At 37.4% G+C, this 12,170-nt stretch overlaps 2 non-coding genes across 2 annotated transcripts; one reads left to right on the top strand and one right to left on the bottom strand.

The window, feature by feature from the left end:
- The first annotated feature begins 4,673 nt into the window (after positions 1-4,673).
- LOC127743253 (small nucleolar RNA R71) lies at positions 4,674-4,776 on the top strand. Its single transcript, XR_008004647.1, has one exon. It is a non-coding gene; the product is annotated as a small nucleolar RNA R71 (small nucleolar RNA).
- Positions 4,777-11,684: 6,908 nt separating this feature from the next.
- Positions 11,685-11,792, bottom strand: LOC127743716 (small nucleolar RNA R71). Its single transcript, XR_008005099.1, has one exon. It is a non-coding gene; the product is annotated as a small nucleolar RNA R71 (small nucleolar RNA).
- Between the last annotated feature and the right edge of the window lie 378 nt (positions 11,793-12,170).

Below are 12,170 nucleotides of genomic sequence, written 5' to 3' on the forward strand. Positions count from 1 at the left end.
AAAAAGATATGATTGAAAAACAATTTAAAAAGATTTGTTTTTTAAAATTAATGACTTGGCTAACAAGAAATTTAAAAGATATGATTCAGACATTAAACCTTTCTCAACAGAAAAGGCAACATACTTGAAATGTTGATTTTGAAAAAAATTATGAAAACTTCAAAAAAATTTGAAGTAAAAACAAAATCTTCCCTCTTGTATCATCCTGGCGTTAAACGCCCTGGGCGTTTAACGCCCAAAATGCTACCCTTTTGGGCATTAAACACCTAGCCAGGTACCCTGGCTAGCGTTTAAACGCCAGTTTTCCTTCTTCACTGGGCGTTCAAACGCCCATCTTTTTTTGTGTAATTCCTCTGCTGCATGTTCTGAATCTTCAATTCTCTATATTATTGACTTGAAAAGACACAAATTAAAAAAAAATTTTGAATTTTTAATGATGAGGAATAATCAAAATGCAACTAAAATCAAATAAACAATGCATGCAAGACACCAAACTTAGAAGTTTGTATACTATTGACACTAACAAATTGAGAATGCATATGAGAAACAACAAAACACTCAAGACAAGAGAATTTAAAGATCAGAGTAAGGAAATCATCAAGAACAACTTGAAGATCAATGAAGAATATAATGCATGTAATTTTCGAAAATTAGAAGACTAAAAACATGCAATGGACACCAAACTTAAAATTAGACACTAGACTCAAACAAGAAACAAAAAAATATTTTTGATTTTATGATTTTATAAAATTTTTTTGGGTTTTTCGAAAATTGAGAGGAAAGGAAAATAAGGATATCAAAATTCTTAATAAGAATTTCCAAGAATCATGCAATGTTAGTCTAAAGCTATAGTCTAAAGAAATTAGACATGGCTAGCCAAGCTTCAGCAGGACATTACATTCAAGAGCTAAATTGATGAGAATCAATCAGCTTTGGTGATGATGAAAACATCATCTGAAAATCTAGAATTCATTCTTAAGAACTCTGAAGAACAAAATAAAATAAAATTACCTAATCTAAGCAACAAGATAAACCGTCAGTTGTCCAAACTCAAACAATCCCCGGCAATGGCGCCAAAAACTTGGTGCACAAAATTGTGATCATCAATGGCGCCATCAACATGGTACGCTCAATTGCAATCTCAACTCTTTATCACAACTTCGCACAACTAACCAGCAAGTGCACTGGGTCATCCAAGTAATAAGCCTTACGCGAGTAAGGGTCGATCCCACGGAGATTGTTGGTATGAAGCAAGCTATGGTCATCTTGTAAATCTCAGTCAGGTGGATTCAAATGGTTATGGAGGATTGATAATTAAAATATGAATAAAACATAAAATAAAGATAGAGATACTTATGTAATTCATTGGTGAGAATTTTAGATAAGCGTATGGAGATGCTTTGTCCCTTCCGTCTCTCTACTTTCCTACTGTCTTCATCCAATCCTTTTTACTCCTTTCCATGGCAAGCTGTATGTTGGGAATCACCGTTATCAATGGCTACAGTCCCATCCTCTCAGTGAAAATGTTCAACGCGCTCTGTCACAACACGGCTATTCATCTGTCGGTTCTCGATCATGTCGGAATAGAATCTAGTGATTCCTTTGCGTCTGTCACTAACGCCCCACAATCGCGAGTTTGAAGCTCGTTATAGTCATTCAATCCCTGAATCCTACTCAGAATACCACAGACAAGGTTTAGACCTTCCGGATTATCAAGAATTGCCGCCAATAGATTCTAGCTTATACCACAAAGATTCTGATTAAGGGATCCAAGAGATAAACATTCAAGCCTTGTTTGCATGTAGAACGGAAGCGGTTGTTAGGCACGCGTTCATAAGTGAGAATGATGATGAGCGTCACATAATCATCACATTCATCATGTTCTTGGGTGCGAATGAATATCTTAGAACAAGAATAAGCTGAATTGAATGGAAAATAGTAGTAATTGCATTAATACTCGAGGTACAGCAGAGCTTCACACCTTAATCTATGGTGTGTAGAAACTCCACCGTTGAAAATACATAAGAACAAGGTCTAGGCATGGCTGAGAGGCCAGCCCCCAAAATGTAATCTAAGATAGCATAGGACTGATCAAAGATGAAAATACAATAGCAAAAGGTCCTATTTATAGAGAACTAGTAGCTTAGGGTTTACAAAAATGAGTAAATGATGTAAAAATCCACTTCCGGGCCCACTTGGTGTGTGCTTAGGCTGAGCATTGAAGCTTCCATGTGTAGAGACTTTTCTTGGAGTTAAACGCCAGCTTTTGTGCCAGTTTGGGCGTTTAACTCCTACTTTTGTGCCAGTTCCAGCGTTAAACACCGGGAATTCTTGAGCTGATTTGGAACGCCGGTTTGGGCCATCAAATCTCGAGTAAAGTATGGACTATTATATATTGCTCGAAAGCTCAGGATATCTACTTTCCAACGCAATTGAGAGCGTACCAATTGAGCTTCTGTAACTCCAGAAAATTCACTTCGAATGCAGGGAGGTCAGAATCCAACAGCATATGCAGTCCTTTTTCAACCTTTGAATCAGATTTTTGCTCAGGTCCCTCAATTTCTGACAGAAAATACGTGAAATCTTAGAAAAATACACAAACTCATAGTAAAGTCCAGAAAAGTGAATTTTAAATAAAAACTAATAAAAATATAATAAAAACTAATTAAAACATACTAAAAACATATTAAAAACAATGCCAAAAAGCGTATAAATTATCCGCTCATCAATCCCCTTGGCAATTTCTTCACAACTCATTTCTCTTCTTACAGTAGTGCTCCATTCACTCTTGTTTTCAGGAGGTTCTTGTTAACTGCTATTCCTGATTCTTGTGGCTTCAGCTCTTCCTTGGACTCCCTTGGTTGCTATATCTCGTGAAATTCTTGCTTGTTCACCAAGGATTGTTTCAAGGGTCATGTTATGGATTCACTATTGCTTTCCTCTAGGCACATTTTGTTGTGATCATCCTTTGGCTCTTTAGGTTCTGACTCTGATTCAAGTGTGGGTTTGAAAACATTTAAGATGAGATGTTCATCATGTATTCTCAATATTAACTCTCTTTGTTCCACATCGATGAGTGCTCTAGCAGTGGCTAAAAATGGTCTCCCCAGCATGATTGGATGGAGGTAGCTTTCTTCCATGTCCAGAACAACAAAGTCAGTAGGGAGAAAGTAATTTCCCACTTTGACCAATACATTCTCGACTACTCCTTCAGCTTGCTTCTGAGTCTTATCGGCCAATTCGATGACTACATCTGTGGATTTCATTTCATTGATTTACAACCTCTTCATGAGAGACAGAGGCATCATATTTATGTTGGCTCCTAGATCATAGAATCCTCTATCAATCTTTGTGTCTCCTATGGCATAGGGGATATGAAAGCTCCCCGGATCTTTGTTTTTTTAGAGGTAAGTCCTTCTTGATGAGGGCGCTACATTCCTTGTTCGTTATCACTGTTTGTCCCCCTTTCAAGGTTCCTTTCTTGGTCAGCAGCTCTTTCATGCACTTGATGTATGTAGGCTTCTGTTGGAGAGTTTTGATAAAGGGAATGTTGACACTGAGGGATGCAAACATGTCTAGGAATCTTGAGTATGACTTTTCTTTCTCACCTCCCCTGAGTCTCTAAGGAAATGGTGCCCTTGGCACATAAGGTTTCAGCATTTCCTTCCTTGTTGGTTCTTTCCCCTGTACAGGTCTATTTCTTTGTTCCTTTTCCTCCATGTTTACCTGGGAACTTCCGTTGCTGTGCTCTATTGGCCTGCTAGTATCTTCTTCCAAGATTTCTTCATTCGTAAGAGTAACTGCCTTACACTCTTCCCATCTCACCTTCTTCATTTTCCCTCTTGGATTTTTCTTAGTGTCACTTGCGAAACTATCAGTGGACTTTGGAATCTATTGAGAGAGATGTCCCACTTGAGATTCAAGCTTCCTAATGGTCTCTCCTCGGCTTTTCATATGATCTCTCACTTCTTCCTTGAATTTTTTTCATGTCTTCAGACTCCCTACAAAGATTTGTAAACATAGCTTCAATTTTAGACATTCTGTAATCATCATGTAATGATGGTTGGTTGGAATTGGGTTGTTGAGAGTGGTTATTTTTGGTTTGGTATGGTGGCTGGGAAGAATTGTTATATGGATATTGATATGATCTTTAATTGGATTGTTGGTAGGTGTATTGGTTGGGATTATGACGTTTGTGGTCTTGGCCTTGGTTTTGTTGGTTTCCCCACCCAAAGTTTGGGTAGTTCCTCCAACCAGGGTTATAGGTTTCTGAGTATGGATCATGAGCTTGTCTAGATGAATTCCCAAGGTAATTGGCTTCCTCTCAGTTAACTCCTTCCTCTATATCCAACTCTCCTTGAGGTGATGGTTGAGTATGGATGGTTGCAGCCTGATTCTTCTCTATTTTCTTGGTCAATTCAGCTAGTTGCTTAGTGATCATCTAATTTTGGGCCAGTATTGCATCCATGTTGTTCAGATCTATGACTCCTCTGTTGTTGCTCCTCTCAGAGGCATAGAAGTACTCATTGTCAGCCACTGTTTGTATGAAATAAATGGCTTCTTCAATAGTCTTCTTCTTGTTAAGGGAACCTCCAGATGAGTGGTCCACAGCTTTCTTTGATTCATAGGAATGCCCTTCATAAAAGATGTGTAGTTGCACCTACTCATTAAACATATCAGGGGGCATTTCCTTATCAATTCTTTGAATCTTTCCCATGCTTCATATAAGGTTTCACCATCCTGCTATCTGCATGTATGCACCTCAGTTCTCAATCTATTCACTCTTTGAGGAGGGTAGAACCTTGATAAGAATCTATTTACCACACCTTCCCAAGTTGTCAAGCTTTCTTTGGGAAATAATTCTAGCCATTTGGATGCTTTGTCTTTCAAAGAGAATGGAAACAGTAGCAATCTATAGGTGTCAGGATGAACACCATTAGATTTAAACGTTTCACAGATCCTTAGGAATGTAGTGAGATGCTGATTAGGGTCTTCTTGGGTACTTCCTTCGAAAGAACAATTGTTTTGGACGAGTGTGATGATTTGAGGCTTCAAGTCAAAATTATTAGCATGGATGGTTGGCTTTTGAATGCTGCTCCCATAGTTCCCAGGATTGGGATTAATGTAGGAACCCAACACTCTCCTCTCTTGTCTAGCAGCATTAGCTGCACCTCCTCTGGCATGATTGTTTACCTCTCCTTCATGATGGTTTTCCATATCATCCTTCATGTCTATATGAACAATTAAAGGTCTTCTCTATTTCACAATCAAAAGAGGTTGACGTTTCCCTTCTTCTACCTCTCAAACAATGAACAAGTACAAGAAACAGCAAGTGCAGAGTCCACTAAAACAGAGTATAGTTAGCTTGCTTAGAGCAATTTATCAAATGGGTAGTGGGTTAGCTTGTTGGAAAGTAAGGAAATAAAGAAAAATAAAGAGAAACAACTAAAATTGCAAAAACTAAAATTAAACAGCTGAAATTGAAATTCAATTAACAAAAGAAAAGAAAAATGCTCAATCTAGTTATCCTCCAATTTAATAATTGTCAATTCAAAACCAATCCCCGTCAATGGCACCATAAACTTGATGTGCTGAAAACTATCTCTCAACAATTTTCTTTCCGGCAAGTGCACCAAATTGTCGTCAAGTAAAACTCACTATAGAGTGAGGTCGAATCCCACAGGGATTGGTTGGTTGATCAATGTTAATTGGAGAATTGTTCTAGTTGAACGAAATCGAAATTGAATTGAGATTGCAGAATGTAAATTGGCGGGAAACTTAAATTACAAGAAATTAAATGGGAATGGGGATTAAACATGAAATTAAAGAGCGAAATTAAAAGAATGGGTAAGATCAGAGAAGGGAAGCTCATTGTGGTCAGGAGATGTGATAATCCTCCGGATCAAGTTCATTTTCATCTCTTCCTCAATCAATGCATTCATTGATCTCCTTGACAATCTTAGGTGATTAGATCCCAATTCCTTGGCAATCTAATCTCTCTAAGCATGACTGCCCAATTTTTTGATTTAAGTGCTAATGGAAAGAGATGAAGTATGGTCACTGATTATACCACACATGTTCATAGATCAAAGTGTTGGTAGGATTACATGTCACGCTATCTATCCAAACCCCAATCTAATCCAATGTGAGAAAGCATTTCTAGCATGATCTCCTCATTCCTCTTTCAAGGTTCAGAGGAGATCCAATTATAAATAGCTTCTTTCCCAAGATAACTATCTAATTGGATGAAGACCGAAAGCTTTCTAGCAAAATCAAGACAAAAGAAAGAAGAAGAGGAACGAAAGCTAATATTGATCCATTAAATTACACCGAGCACCCTAACCCAATGAAAGGGGTTTAGTTGTTCATAGCTCTAAATTTGGAAAACGGAATTGAAAGATACATTGCAGAATTGAAATTACAGAGAAAAGGGAAAATTCGTAGAGTTTCAGTCTCAATCCTCGTCCAAAAAAAAAAACTCCAAACTAACTTGAATTCTAAGCTATTTATACTCTTTCTTCCATTGATCTTCAATCTCTGAATTGGGCTTTTGGCCTTAATTGAATTGGGTTGAAGTTGCTTCAATTGGTTTCCCTTGATGTTGAGAAGAGTGGAGTGCTCGTTGGAAGAGTTCTGCTGTCCACATTTGAGGTTAAACGTTTGGCCAAATGTTTCTTTGAAAATCAGGTACTAGTTGCTGTCATTGGTGTTTGACTCAACGTTGGAGTGCCAATGTTCTTCTACCCACGCGTACGTGTGCATTACGCGTTTGCGCATTTGGGTCCAGCATATGTATCCACGCATGCGCGTGGATGCGAAAATTCCAAAATCTAGTTTTTGAAGTTTTCGAAGACATTGGCCTCAGCGTTGGACTGGCAACGTTCCCTCCAATGTTGGCCTATCCACTCGTGCGCGTGACCTGTGCGTGCGCATGGATCATCAAAGGTTGAGCTTGCGCGTGCGCGCTGTATACGCGTACGCGTCGTTGCTCTTTTTCAAATGTAAAATTTTGGAACTCAGATCGCGCACGTTGGCCACCAACGTTTGAGGCAGCATTGTTGGTCCAACGTTACTCTATCTACGCGTACGCATTTCCAACGCGTGCACGTGGATTGTCATAACTTTCAATCCACGCGTGCGCGTCGCCACAATTTTTCCCAATTTCTAGAAAGCACATTTTAGCACAATGTTGGGGCTAACGTTGACTTGCAAACGTTCCCTCCAACGTGGGCACCAGCAAATTATGCAGAAGGTCACCTGTTTTATTCCTCTCAACGTTTAAGGCAATGTTGGTGGTCCAACTTTGCCACCAACGTTGCTTCTTCTTCATCCTTTCCCTAGCCATTCTTCAACCTTCTTCCATGCCTTTCCCCACATATCATCAAGCAATACATGCATCAAAGCCTTGCTACTATCATGAGAGATTGCATCATTCTTAGCACACAAGTGATTATGGCATAATTATCATGAAATTGAATCAAAATAACCATGGTTGAATAAATCTAGGCATGCATGAATTTTTAACCCAATTGCTTGCTTATGATGCAAGAAAGTGCATAAAACCTACTAAAAACAAAAGAAAAAGGGGGCTCAGAAGGCAAAAGAGGTTCTGGCTAGAGGATTAGAAACTCCAGAACTCTCTTGGAGGATTAGATACTCCAAAGAGTGCAGTATAGGATTCTTAATTTAGAATACACATTTATTTTCTGTAGTTTTACATTTTATTTTGTATTGAGCCTCATTTACTTTCATGCAATTTCAATTCCCTGCACCTCTACCTATTTGCAACTTTATGTTTACATTGGCACTGAGATTGATTTACTTTCATGCAATTTAAATTCCCTGCAAGTATTCTTAGAGCGATTATCAATTAAACCACACTTCATTAGGGGAGGAGCTCTATTATAATTCACATGATTGAGGGAACTTCTTCTTCTTCTCATTCCGTTTGGGTAGCTATAGTATATCCTCTGTTTTGATTGAGATTCATTCACTCCGGAAGGAGGTTTGAATCTGTTGAATGCTTGTGTGAGCCTCGGAAGGGGAATTGATGCACCACTATTTCGTGGTACATCTTGTGCTTAATTGAGTAGATTTTATCCATTATTCTCATACTTATTCATAGAAATCGCATGTTTTACATTTTCCTTCCAAATTTTGTGCTATGATTGAAAACATGCTTCTTTGACTTTAAATTTTGATAATTTTTGTGCTTGACGTATCAGAAATTGCTGGGGGCGATTTGTGAGCTGTTTTTGACCCAGTTTTTGGCCCAAAAAACACAGATTAGAGGCTGCAGAGTGGGGGAATCAATCATTCACTTATCATTCACATAATTTTAGGTTTTAGATGTAGTTTTCTAGAGAGAGAGGAGAGGTTTTAGGATTCAGGATTTCTCTTAGTTTTAGGTTTATTTCTTCCCAATTCCAGGTTCAATGTTCCTTGAATTTAGTTTCTCTTCTACTTTTATTTATTCTATTACTTTAATTTATGAATTGTCATGTTAGATTTGATTTCTCTTATTAATACAATTTGTGGTATTTCATGTTTATTGTTTTGTTTCTCCATTTGTTGTTATTGAATCTCTTGGCTTTGGTTGAGTAATTGGTGAGACTTGAGTTATCAAACTCCTTTGTTGATGGATAATTGTTATGTTTGCTAGTTGATTTAAATTCCACTAACTCTAGTCTTTCCATAGGAGTTGACTAGGACCTGGAAAATCAAATTGATTTATCCACTTGACATACCTTCATAGTTAGAGGTTGACCAAGTAGGAGCAATGAAGAATTCTCATCACAATTGATAAGGATAACTAGGATAGGTGGTGCATGAAATTGTGATCTCTAATAACTAATCCTAATCCTAATTCTAGAGAGAAGAGAGAGCTTCTCTCTCTAGAAACTACCTCTAAACTAATCCTAGTGAGTGAAAATGAACTAAAGTGAGATCCTCTTCTTTGCTTTTCAATCCTTGGCTTTAAATAGCAGTTTAGGCGCCAAAATTGGTTGGGATTGGGCCCCACAACCCTTGAGAATTCGTTGGTCATGTTTTCATTAAAAAAATCATAAACCAGCACCGACGCGTACGCGCACAGCACGCGTACGCGTCCATGGGGTGATTTGCAGGTGGGTAAAAGGTGATAAAATCTCTTAAAATCAATACAAGATAAACCGTCAAAATGGGGTTTATCAGTGACAGCGCATTTGGACCATTTTCACTGAGAGGAGAGGAGGTAGCCATTGATGCCGGTGAAACCCAATATACAGCTTGCCATGAAAAGGAGTATGAAGGATTGGCAGAAGGCAGTAGGAAAGCAGAGATTCAAGAGGGATGAAGCATCTCCATACGCTTATCTGAAATTTCCACCAATGAATTACATAAGTATCTCTATCTTTATTTTATGTTTATTTAACTTTTAATTATGAAATCTCTATCACCCATTTGAATCCGCCTGACTGAGATTTACAAGGTGAGCATAGCTTGCTTCAAGCCGACAATCTCCGTGGGATCGACCCATTCTCACGTAAGGTTTATTACTTGGATGACCTAGTGCACTTGCTGGTTAGTTGTGCGAAGTTGTGAAAAAGAGTGAGATTACAATTGTGCGTACCAAGTTGTTGGCGCCATTGTGTATCACAATTTCGTGTACCAAGTTTTTGGCGCCGTTGCCGGAGATTGTTTGAGTTTGGACAACTGACGGTTCATCTTGTTGCTCAGATTAGGTAATTTTCTTCTTGTTTTAACCATTATTTTATTTTCAAAAAAGTTTTCAAAAAAAATCCAAAAAAATTCATAAAATCATAAAAACTCAAAAATATTTCATGGTTCTTGTTTGAATCTAGGGCCTAATTTTAAGTTTGTTGTAAATTGCATGATTTTAATTGTCTTACAATTTTCGAAACCCATGCATTGTGTTCTTAATGATCTTCAAGTCGTTCTTGATGAATTGCCTTGTTTGATCTTCATGATTTATTGATTTGCACTGCATAATGTTCTACATATGCATTCTTGCATTCATATGACCCAAACATGAGAAAGTTTTAAGTTTGGTGTCCTCCATATTTTCTTTCATTAAGAAAACTGAGTTCTTGATGTTCATCTTGATCTTCAAGATTGTTCTTGGTGTTCATCTTGATGTTCATAATGTTCTTGAATATATCTTATGTTTTGATCCAAGAATTATATGTTTTAACTCATTTTGTTGTTTTTCAAAACTGAAAACATATCTTCTTGAATAAAGGATTTAGAAAAATGAAGATCCAAGAACATAAAGCAGAGGAATTACAGAGAAAAAGCTAGGCGTTCAAAACGCCCAGTGAAGAAGAAAAACTGGCGTTTAAACGCCAGCCAGGATACCTGGCTGGGCGTTTAAACACTATAACCATGTAGCAATTGGGCGTGAAACGCCCAAAACATGCAGCTTCTGGGCGTTTAACGCCAAGATGACACAAGGAGAGGAATTTTGTTTTCAAATCAAATCTTTTTCAAATCTTCATATTTTTTCAAAATCAAATCTTTTTTAAATCAAATATTTTCAATAATATCTTTTTCAAAATCATATCTTTTCAAACATATCTTTTTGAAATATCAAATCTTTTCCTCATATTTTCAAAAATCTTGATTCAAAAATTTCAAGTTTGTTACGTTCTTGTTAAAGAGAGATTCCATATTTGAAATTTAGAATCATATCTTTTAGTTTCTTGTTAATCGAGTCATATTTTTTTTAAAATCAAATCTTTTTAATTTTTATGTTTTCAATCATATCTTTTAAATCATGTCTTTTTCAAATCATATCCTTTTAAAATCCATGATTTCAAAATCTTTTTCTAATTTCTTATCTTTTTCAAAAGCACCTTTTCACTCTTAATTTTCGAAAAACATTAAGTTCTTTTTAAATCCCTTTTAATTAACTAATTGTTTTAATTTTTAATTTTCGAAAATTTCTTCCCCTCTCTTATCATTTTCTATTTAAACACTAATATTCCTCCTCTATTGTCAATTCAAACTCCATCTCTCTTTGTGTGTTCGAATTCTTCCTTATCTACCTCATCCTTCCATTCTTGTTTTCCTCTGACAACTCAAGGAATCTCTATACTGTGACATAGAGGATTCGATATTTTATTTGTTTTTTTCTCTTTCATATGAGCAAGAACAAAGATAAAGGCATACTTGTTGAAGCTGATCCTGAACCTGAAAGGACTCTGAAGAGGAAGCTAAGAGCAGCTAAAGCACAAAACTCTGAAGAGGACCTCACTGAAATTTTTGAAAAGGAAGCAGCAAAAGAAACAATTATGGCCGAACCAAACAATAATGCAAGGAAGATGCTTGGTGATTTTACTACACCAACTTCCAACTTCTATGGAAGAAGCATCTCAATCCCTGCCATAAGAGCAAACAATTTTGATCTAAAGCCTCAATTAGTTTCTCTACTGCAACAGAACTGCAAGTTTCACGGACTTCCATCAGAAGACCATTATCAGTTCTTAACTGAGTTCTTGCTGATCTGTGACACTGTTAAGACCAATGGAGTTGATCCTGAAGTCTACAAGCTTATGCTTTTCCCTTTTGCTGTAAGAGACAGAGCTAGAACATGGTTTGACTCGCAACCTAGAGATAGCCTGGACTCTTGGGATAAGCTGGTCATGGCTTTCTTAGCCAAGTTCTTTCCTCCTCAAAAGCTGAGCAAGCTTAGAGTGGATGTTCAGACCTTCAGACAAAAAGATGGTGAGTCCCTCTATGAAGCTTGGGAAAGATACAAGCAACTGACCAAAAAGTGTCCTTCTGACATGCTTTCAGAATGAACCACATTAGATATATTCTATGATGGTCTGTCTGAATTTTCCAAGATGTCACTGGACCACTCTGTAGGTGGATCCATTAACCTAAAGAAAACACCTGCAAAAGCTCAGGAACTTATTCAAATGGTTGTAAATAACCAGTTCATGTATACCTCTGAGAGAAATCCAATGAGTAATGGGATGCCTCAAAAGAGAAGAGTTCTTGAAATTGATGCTCTGAATGCCATACTAGCTCAGAACAAAATATTGACCCAAAAAGTCAATATGATCTCTCAGAGTCTGCCATCGTGCATCTTGCTGGCATTGCGCCCAGCAAGACTTTCGGCGTCTCACCTTGCTCGCATTGCGCCAAGCAAGCCTTTTGGGCAATTC

This window comes from Arachis duranensis, chromosome 10 (genome assembly GCF_000817695.3).
Source record: "Arachis duranensis cultivar V14167 chromosome 10, aradu.V14167.gnm2.J7QH, whole genome shotgun sequence".
Taxonomy (NCBI): Eukaryota; Viridiplantae; Streptophyta; class Magnoliopsida; order Fabales; family Fabaceae; genus Arachis; species Arachis duranensis.